This window comes from Hyaena hyaena, unplaced genomic scaffold, assembly GCF_003009895.1.
Source record: "Hyaena hyaena isolate Hyena2069 unplaced genomic scaffold, ASM300989v1 scaffold_258, whole genome shotgun sequence".
Taxonomy (NCBI): domain Eukaryota; kingdom Metazoa; phylum Chordata; class Mammalia; order Carnivora; family Hyaenidae; genus Hyaena; species Hyaena hyaena.
In genome coordinates this window covers 1,717,012-1,727,545 of record NW_024080891.1, presented here as the reverse complement: position 1 = coordinate 1,727,545, position 10,534 = coordinate 1,717,012, and the positions used below count along the sequence as shown (strand labels likewise).

The 10,534-nt window shown below is 42.9% G+C and overlaps 1 non-coding gene across 1 annotated transcript; it reads left to right on the top strand.

The window, feature by feature from the left end:
- The first annotated feature begins 8,029 nt into the window (after nucleotides 1–8,029).
- On the top strand, nucleotides 8,030–8,114 carry TRNAR-UCG. Its single transcript has one exon. It is a non-coding gene; the product is annotated as a tRNA-Arg (tRNA).
- The last annotated feature ends 2,420 nt before the right edge of the window (nucleotides 8,115–10,534 follow it).

Below are 10,534 nucleotides of genomic sequence, written 5' to 3'. Positions count from 1 at the left end.
ATACTGTTCTAATTAAACCTCCACTACCTGCTTATGATATCTTCTTAAAAACCAGTTCAGTCTCCTTATTTCTAAATCTGGAACAGTACTTAGTGATACTGCTTTTCTTAAAATAAAACAATGACTATGAAGCACTTAGTGGGCACCCAAAATATACGAGTCTCCTTGGGATCTCCTTCTCCTTTGGGAGAAGTGCTTCTCATAACAGTGAAAAAGTGTGAAACGCACTAAGGAACAAAGGGAGAGCACACACATGCCCTTATCAGCCCAGAGCAGGGAACCCACAGAAGTAGCCACCTTTAAGTGACAAATTCTTTCACGTCTCCTATCCTTACACTAAACATTCATATGCATTTTGTAACCCCTTGCATAATAGCAGCTCAGTTCTAAGGATGGGATTTCCCTGGAAGCCTTCCATAGTGCAGGCTGAGGTCTCTCCCAATCTTCAACCCAGTGTCGGGAGTAGAGGAAGATATCTGCTCAGTCATCGCTGCCAACTCTAGATCATATCCCCTCCTCCTTCTATAACCCATGGTATAGAACCTTCACCTGGGGCAGTCAGCCACAGAGGCCAGGCCTCCTTCCATCATTGCTTGAAGATTTTGACTTCCAGCTCATTGGTACTTTTTCCAGCATTCGCTATTATTATTACTATTTCAAGAATCACATAAAGCAGTCGCTCTCAAATACCACTACAGAGACTCCCAGTAAACGATCAGTAAACAATAAGTTCTATCATAATTGAGTTACACACACACACACACACACACACACACACACACATGAGTTCAGAAACAATTCTTATTCATATGAAGCACAACGGACTCATGTATTTTCGTTTCTTGTATCGTATCATAACCTATAGTATTTTCCTCTCTTCTCTTCTCTTCTCTTCTCTTCTCTTCTCTTCTCTTCTCTTCTCTTCTCTTCTCTTCTCTCTTCTAGTTCAAAACAGGTTTTACAATATCTATTCAATTTACAACATAGCCCACTAGTGGTTATAAGCTGAAATTGGAAAACCTTCTCACAGATGATACTTAAGATATTCTGGCCACTCAGTTCAGTGCTTTTCCTTTCCAAAGATCATGTGTTCCTCACCTGTGATCAGATCTCCTACTTCATAGTTATTTTGGGGAAGGAATAATTTCCTCCGCCCTTCAGGCTCTTTTCAGCTGGACTAAGAATCAAGATATGAGACAGATCAACAAGAGAAAATGAAATTTAATAGCATACATACAAAGAATCCACATAGACAGGAAGTCCCAAATACAGTGAAGCCACAGGAGGCTTCTGTGAGCTAAGGAGAGGGGGAGGGTCTGAGGATCCAAAGGGGAGGAAGGTCATTAGCCAGAAGGTAAAAAGGAGATGCTTGGAGAACAAAGGTTGCCATGTTATGCAGAGAAGTTTCTTAGGTAAAGAGGAATCTCAGTGAATAGCTCTCCTCCCAGTACAAGCAGACAGTTAAGGTGGAGCTGAAAAGCTTTTCCTGAATCTGTTGGGATTTGATGGCACAAAACTCAAGAAATGCTCATCCCAGGGTGGCCCACTTTGGGCTGACCTGCCCTTGGCCCCTACATCATCAGTACCTGCACCTCTCCATGATCTAACTACAGGCATTGCATTCCCAGTAAAAATTCCTATTATGCCAATTGTGCCCTTGTATGACCCCGAGTCTAGCAATGGGGGCTCTCTCCTTATGTCTTAGTTTCCACAGTCCATCACTGTAATAAGTAGCCATCCCAAATACTTCAGAATCAGAATCTAGTGTGGCAAGACACCAGCCCTGATTAAATACAGTCTTGCCCCACACTTAAACCCATACAGCCAAATCCAGCTGAGAGAAACACACAGCCATGTTGACCGGTCTTATTTTAAATTACCACTGACCTTAATGCTTTGTATCAGTCTTTCTACATCTCTGTAGGCCATTCAAGGCCCCCTTTCCTTGGGTCTCCTCAGACCTCCAATCTCCAACACTTCCTCAATCCTGGTTGCCATCTTGCTTCACTGAGAAAACTGAGAACCTCCATCTCCGATTTTCTTTCCACGTGGGTTCTGGGACTCCTCTCTCCTTATTCCCGTTTTGCTCACTGCGGGCTCTGTCTGACTCTGTGTCCAACTTCTCAACATCAAAGAGCCCCAAGTCTCCAAGTTCAGATCTTTTTGTAACTACGACCTGCCCTCACTCCTCACCCGGGGATTGCCTTCCACCAACGGCTTTCATGCAATAAATGCTATGTATTCATATTCCAATGACACTCAAGTTTATTTCTTACCTGGATTTTATATCCTGAAATTGACTCTTATATTTAATTACCAACCCAACATAACTGCCAGAGTGTTTTTTTTAAGCCATTGAGTGCTTTTTTTTTTGTTTATTTATTTATTTTAAGGGGGGGAGGAAGGTGGAGGGGAGGGGCAGAGAGAGAAGGAGAGAGAAAATCCCAGCAGACTCCATGCTGTCAGCATAGAGCCCAATGTGGGGCTCGATCTCACCAACTGTGAGATCATGATCTGAGCTGAAATCAAGAGTTGGAGGCTTAAGGGACTGAGCCCCCCAGGCCCCCATGTACTAGGGTTTTTAACAAGCATCTTACACATAATATGTTACAATGGTAATCCTAGTCTTGTTCTTCTTTCAGCATTCCTGGGACCCTCCAGTCTTCTGCATCCTCATTTTGGTCAAGACCAAATCCTTACTGTCCCCTGTGATTCCTCCATGTGTCCCATGCCTAAAATGACAGCTCTCTCCAGTTGGCCAGGACTTCCTAATTTTCATGCTGAGAGTCCCAGACCCCTTTAGTCCTAGTTGGTCATTCACCATATTCACTTCCTGCGTTCACATCCTCTCAGTGCTCCAAATCACTCATCTTCTGAAGTATTATGTATTTTCTTATTTATCTCTTTATTGCTCACCCCCCACCCCCAACCTGCAATGAATGCTACTCCCTAAATCTTTGTTGATTTAGTTCAATGCTGAATCATCGGTGCCTGGAATGTAGCAGGCACCTTATTTATGTGTGGAATGAATATATCCGTTGACCTCCCTACAATACTGTTTCAAATATCCATCGGGTTAAGTCAGTGTTCTATACCTTATCTATCCTGTGGTTTTGGCGACCTTATGGACTTAACCAGAGCCTTAGGTGTAAGGGGCAAAAAATAACACTCTGCCGGGAATTTCCTGTTGCCCTATGACCTATGTAAGACTCTGGGATAGAAATTAAAGGAGGCTCTTACCCTGATCCCAGAGTTCCAGTTTGGAGGTGAAGGCTCAGCCTGTTCTGAGACCATCCCCATCTGGTCACCCAGCTTTGTCAGAAGCCCTTTTATGAGTGTGTCTCTGTCTACTTCCTCTCCACTAGAAGGTACCTTTCTGTGAGGAAAATGCTCTGTGTTGTCACCCTAGGAAGCATTGTGGAGCTTTGCAAACAGCATCTCCTGAAAGAAACACTATTCAATAATATTTTTAAAAAGGAAATCCCAACAGTAGAGAACCCGAGCTTCCTAGGAAATGGCTCCTAGGAATCCAGTGGGCACACAGTTGGTGCACACTGTATGGCATGCAGTCTGGCTGTTGAGGGGCGAGGGAAGCATTGGTTGCTGAGTTAGAGCTGCCCATTAGAGCTTAACTGACTGCATATCTCCTGCCTTCGGCTCGAGCAAAGGGTTGTTTTCAGCCCAATTAGCCTTGGGGTTCCTTGGATTTGGTTTTGTAGATATTTAGACCCATAATCTAAAGTAGGAATAATGCATAATTAGTGAAGTAGCAGTGAGTCACTCTCCACAGAGGTGGATCTCAGCTTCCCACAAAGGTTTCTAAGAATAGCTGCAACAGACATGTTCTTAAAGAGAAAAAAAGACATGCTTTGTCTATAAAGATTCCTCTTGGTGCCTAACAAGGAAACCAAGGAAAAAATCAAGGAAAATCATTCCTCAGCAAGTGACCTATGTACTGGATACCCTGGAAAGACAAAAGAGTCTATTCCTATAGTCACACTGCATTTTTTATGATAAAAGAACATTCTAGTTTGCTGTTCATTTTGTAGGCAGAAAGAAAAGAGTATACAGTAAGTTTTACTTTTTCTACAACTTCTAAAGGATTGTTGGCAAGAGATGAAGGGAACCAAGAGCATGGTACTGCTTATCTGTCAGCTAATTATAAACAAATACTCTATTTTTCTAATATATAATGCTTCTATCAGTTGTCCTCTATTTAATCAGTCATTTCATATATATTTTAAATGAGAATTATAATGTAAAGAAACTGTGAAGAATATAGACTTGTATAAAAAATGAGTTGATGTCCTCTGGGAGTTTATAAGCAAGTAAAGGAGATATAAATGCAAGTAATTTCAACAAAGGGTAGAAAATCGAACAAATAATATTTACTCCAGGCCCTGGGAATGTGTTTTTTGTTTTGTTTTGTTTTGTTTTGTTTTGGGGGGTTTCTTTTTCACTAAGCCTTCACTTTTAAGAATTTAGTGCTTGGGGTGCCTGGGTGGCTCAGTTGGTTAAGCGTCTGACTTCGGCTTAGGTCATGATCTCACAGTTGATGAGTTCAAACCCCAGGTCAGGCTCTGTGCTGACAGCTCAGAGCCTGAAGCCTGCTTCAGATTCTGTGTCTCCCTCTCTCTCTGCTCCTTCTCCACTTGCACTCTGTCTCTCTCTTTCTCTCTCTCTCTGTCAAAAATAAATAGACATTAAAATAAAAAAAGAACTTCGTGCAAACTGGAAACAAAACATAACCAAAAAACCCAAAAACACCCAAGGTAAGTATGTTTTAAATATGTTTTAAAATACTATAAAATGTTTAAAACTTGTTATAATATTATTTACCACTGTGGGCATATGTATTTAATCTTGCTTTTTTTTAAATCCTATATATTCAGTCACTAATTTAACAATGAGTATTAATAATGGTATATACACCATGTTCTGTGTGAGATACGTGGGCATAAGATACATCTATGGTCAAGAATCTCTCAGTGCAGGGGCGCCTGGGTGGCTTGGTCGGTTAAGCCTCCAACTTCAGCTCAGGCCATGATCTCACAGTTCGTGGGTTCGAGCCCCGTGTCAGGCTCTGTGCTGACAGCTAGCTCAGAGCCTGGAGCCTGTTTCGGATTCTGTGTCTCTCTCTCTCTCTGACCCTCCCCTGCTCACACTGTGTCTCTCCCTCTCTCAGAAATAAATAAAACATTTTTAAAAAATTAAAAAATAAGAATCTCTCAGTGCAGCAGGAAGTGATGTGCATATGTTGTTGAATACGTACACGTTGAATAAGTACAGGTTCTTGAAAACAGAGGGGTTAGGGTGACACACGAGGAGAGATAAGACATTTAGGAGCATCTCTCCAGAGGAAGGAAGGCTTGACCTGAGTCTAACATAACAATGCATATGCCATGTAATATTTACGGACCGATTTCTATGTGTCAGGCAGAGTTAGAGGCCTTTCACTCATTAGAACTCTGAATCAAGTGCAGTTATTGACAGTCTGAAGGGGCTAAGGCTTAGGAAGGTTAAGTGGCATGCCCAGGTTGTAAGTGGTGACACTGGGAATTTTTTTTAATTTTTTTTTTTAATTTATTTCTGAGAGAGAGAGAGAAAGACAGCGCGAGCAGGGGAGGGTCAGAGAGAGAGGGAGACACAAAATCTGAAACAGGCTCCAGGCTCTGAGCTGTCAGCACAGGCCCAGACACAGGACAGGGGCAGGCTGGGACACCCCGCAGGCATTCCACCTAGTGATCGTGACCAGCGCACGAAGTGTACACAAGGGACTGGGGATGACTGGTCCTGAGGTCTAAGGACCAGATTTGAAGGACATGTATGACATCAGGCTGAGGAGTTTGGTCTTCCTTTATCTTGACAGTAATGGGTAGATACGGAAGATGTAGATCGACAGCATGATTAGACTTGAGTGTTTACAGAGAACGATCACCCTGGCACCGGGCCATGTGGACTGCTTCCCATTAGGGCCAAGGAGCTCTGAACACGGGAGCTCCCGGGACCCCCGGGGGAGGGGGAGGGCTGAGACTGCAGAGCTCTGGGGAAGCCAGCTCTCCTATGCAAAATCACACTTTCACATGGAATCTACAGGGACCCACAAAGTTATTTAGACATTTCCTTCATTTTACAGACGAAAACAAATCAAGCCCTTGATGATGATGTCAGAGTCCAGAAGCAGCTGAAGATTTTATTTCTTATTTCTTTAAAGTTTATTTATTTTGAGAGAGAGAGAGAGTGCACATGTGAGTGGAGGAGGGGCAGAGAGAGAGAGAGAGTAAAAGAGAGAGAATCCCCAGCAAGCCCTGTACTCTCAGTGTGCAGCCTGATGCGGGGCTCGAACCCACGGACCGTGAGATCATGACCTGAGCTGCAATCAAGAGGCAGATGCTTAGTGGACTGAGCCACCCAGCTGCCCCAAAGATTTTAAAGTGTACAGATTTTCTGGCTTCAGTGAGTTTGAATAACATAATTGTTCTACTGATCCCATGACCTGACGGGAGGGCTGAGGGTCACGCCCCCCGCGGCATCTTTCTGTCCCATTCATTCTCCCCACTGCTGTTTGCCCAGCTGGGGTCCGTGGGGTCTCAGTAAGCAAATAAGATTTCCTAACAAGGTTATTGAGCTATGCAATAATAAGTAAATTTTTCATTTTTACCCCATTAAACTTTTATAATAAAGTGTTTCATTTGTCTCTGTCACTGACAGGTGTTATCTCCTTCACATTTTAAATTCCTTTTCTTTACCAGATATTCAGGGCACACTGTATTGTATTTGGTGCTGCACGAAGCACCTTTCCAGAAATGGCTGCCTCAGGGCGGGGGCTCACTCTGGCGAGGCTGCTGTGCCTTAGGGAAAGAGTTCAGGGTCAGAGGCACCAAGCTTGGGACCCAGGTCTGCAGGGAGACGCCCACCTCTCCCTGAGAGGTAACCTCTCACACTGTTTTTAGCCTGTAAAAACCTGCCTTGCAGCACTTTTCTCAGGTTTTGAGCATGAAATGAGACGATAATGAGATACAGTATATATAATTCAATTCATTTACCATTTTTTAAAACAAATGTTAGGGAATAATACATCTGATGAGGAAGCAAACCATCTTTGGGTGTAAGCAACTTGTAAAGTGGAGACATATATATGTGTATATATTGCTTTTTGTTGAGAGATACTAGGACAAGTTAGTAAAATTCAACAGCAAACTGAAAACAATAACCATTAGTGTTGACCAGAATATTTTCACAAATGTAGGCTTCTCTCTGTCTTGGTTAAGCTCCGGGGGGTAGGGGACCAGAGCTGGCTCTGTTTTCTTCTTCAAAAAACCCCACACTGTTCACATTCTCTCTTTCCATAGTTGGAAAGCTCTCCTTAGAGGACACATGCATTTCTTCTCCCCGGATATTTAATGGATCCCAATGGTTTAATGAGTCCTATGTTAAGAGATTATCATGCATGTGCAAGCTTAAAGGCCACCAAGGTTGGTAGATAATAAATATGGGCAAATTAGCTCAATCTTATTCCCCAGCTCTCTCACAAATCAATTTTTAGATGCTAGAAGCTTGGGAATATTGTGTTATCAATATCAGATACAGGACCCTGTTGCTGACACAGTACACTAGATTAGGTTTAATCCATACTAAAATAGACAAAGCAGAATTCCCAGCATTAATTTGCTCGCAATCGCAGGCCCACTCGCACCCACACCCACATACCCCTTCAAATGACATCACAGTAACATTTTCTTAATGGGCAGTGCTGTTTTCACTTCTGGGTCTGCCCTCAGAGATGCTATTACTCTTCATTATTATGCTAAAGACCTTCGTGGTCACCTCCAGCAGCTGTATAACCTGAAGCCCTTTCTCTACCTGGGAAGACCCCCTGCTTGCCTCCAGACTCAGGCCAGTGCTGGATTCCGAAAGAAGCACTAAGCAGCTGTTCTACCAGATGGATCATCTCCAGTTGTAGGGTTTATCTATTTGCAGGACTGGAACACACCTGGGCAGTGGCAGTAAAGAAGGGTTCTTCTGGGGTGCCTGGGTGGCTCAGTCGGTTGGGCGTCTGACTTCGGCTCAGGTCGTGATCTCACGGTTTGTGGGTTCGAGCCCCACGTCAGGCTCTGTTGGATCCTGCTTCGGATTCTTTGTCTCTCTCTCTCTCCGACCCTCCCCTGTTCACACTGCCTCTCTCTCTCTCTCAGAAATAAATAAAACATTAAAATTTTTTTTAAAAAAGGGCTCTTCTTTCTCTGATCTGGTGACAAATTCTTTTAGAATTTGGGGGAGTTGTCATCAATTCCAAACACCTGAGAATTTTGGTCAAATTCAATTCCATACATAACAGCCTACTTGAGAATTGGAAATAAAAATGTGTACCATGTGATGCTTCTCAAATTAAGACAGAAAATGAAACCAATCCCCTGCTTGCAAATGCAAATGCAGAACAGAGCAGAATCACCTTTGTCAATGTCTTCTGCTTCCAAGGAAATGGTGTGATTGGAAAGGCAGCGTCTTCCCCTTCTTAAAATTGTTCTTGCTGATGCGAGTGTAGTCCCTGGGTCTGATAGGTGCATGTGGGGGCCTCTGGGCAACTCCCCTTGGAGCTGAAGGCTGAGGCTTGGTCCCTCCTGTGAACAGCCTTTCTCCTCCCTGGCAGCCAATGGAAACTTCTCACATACTGTGTCCCTTGACCTTGGGCTTATTAAAGTGAATATTGGATGATCAGAAACTAAAGAGGATGAGAACGCCACTCTAATAGTCTGTATTAGTCAGATCAGAGAAACACTGATTCCTTTTATGAAATCTACCCCTGATAAGGTAAGAAGGTGATACAGAAATGCATCAAATCCCAGGGTCTTCACATTGGAAGGGAACTGGCCCTGGTCTTCTCCACAGCGGTATCTATAGATAATTATTTTGGGGAACTCATGCAGTAAAAGAGTTAACAATTTTTAAGCAGCAAGTTTAGATTTTAGAACAAAATTTCTTTCGAAAGTTTTAAAATGAGCATTCTTGAGTAATTGCTCCCTCCTATGTATTTCTTTTATGTTAGTGATCTGTGCCTAACACAAGCTTGGAGAGAGAAGCATGAATTTTTTAAAGCACCAATTCCTTTGGATGACACATCTTCATTTTAAATTTCTCTGTGAAGTTATTGTAAAAACAGGACGTGTGTGTGCATGTTGGAGGAGATTCTATGTAGCACTGAACAAACTAACGTCTGCACAAGCCCTGGAAAGCGGTGATGCTGTCCTGCATGAAAATGCTGGTCTTCAGTGATTGCCATTCTTCTGTCACTATTCCCTCCCCCCACCATCTAGTTTCTCTGTACACCTGTGTTCTCTTTAAATACCAAATGTCAACATAATCAATTCACCGGAACAGAGGCCATTCTCATTATAACTCAATGAATTGTCTATATGAAAAAAAAAAAGCAGGGAATCCAAACAACTTGGACTTCAGGGATGAGCGTCCCCAACAGACGCTCTTCAACCCTTAAGATCTGGGGGCTTCATGAAACTGAAGGAACAGGACGACAGGAGAGGGTGGAAGACACTTATTACATTGACTCTGGTACCACCTCTATGTGACGCTTTCAGATCTAGTTAGGTACCTGGTGGGCGTGTCTTGAAAATCTCATGCAGAAGGTCGATAGAAGCTGAGTGAGCAAGTGCAGGGCAGGAGAAGAGTTTGGCTTCTCTCTCAAGTCTGACAGAACCCCAGGGACAGGGAGAATGTGAGAGCCACCTCTAGGGAATGCGGATCAAGGAAATAAGTCATCTAGAGGCAAGCGTGGTCTGTTCCAGTTCTGTTGCCCCCTCGTTATTGTTCAGTCTTATTTCCTTGAATAAATACATTGGAACATATAGCAGGTGGTTGTTACTGGTGTCTTCTCGCCCATCCACTTTCCATCAGTCATGCCGCAAGGTCTTAATGCATAAAGATCCTAATCCTTATCCAAACAGTGCGAGATGTTTTTGCAAAGACCGTTGATATTCTGGAAAGTAACACAAGTTCACACAGCTACCTCGGAGTACTTAAATTATGATCCAGGTGTGTCTCAGAGGAAGTGAGAAATATTTGGCCCGTTTGGGATTTTGATGAAAACAAAGTATCTTTTTATGGTTTCGGTCATTCTTGTGTATTGAAGATATAATTTAAAAACTCCGCGAAATTAACAAATACTGGGTACTAAACACAAGTTGAAGGCACATTGGGAAAATAATTGTAAGTGGGCACAGACTGTAAGGTGGAAAGAAAAGGGGCCATCGCCGGATTTCTCCTGGCATAGGCTTGACTTCCACCCAGTGATGCCACAGCTGTATAAACTCAGTTAATTATCTAAAGATTCTCACACACAGTTTTATGCCTCAGATGGATTTGACCAGAAGCAGAAAATAGTACAATTAGATCTAAACACCTTAGCATATAAAACATGACTGTCACATGAAAAGACCCTGTAAGCAGACTGTCACCTTCTAGGATAAATGTCACACGTTACTATAGGCAGGGTGTGTAGGTAACAACAAGCTTTGAAAAG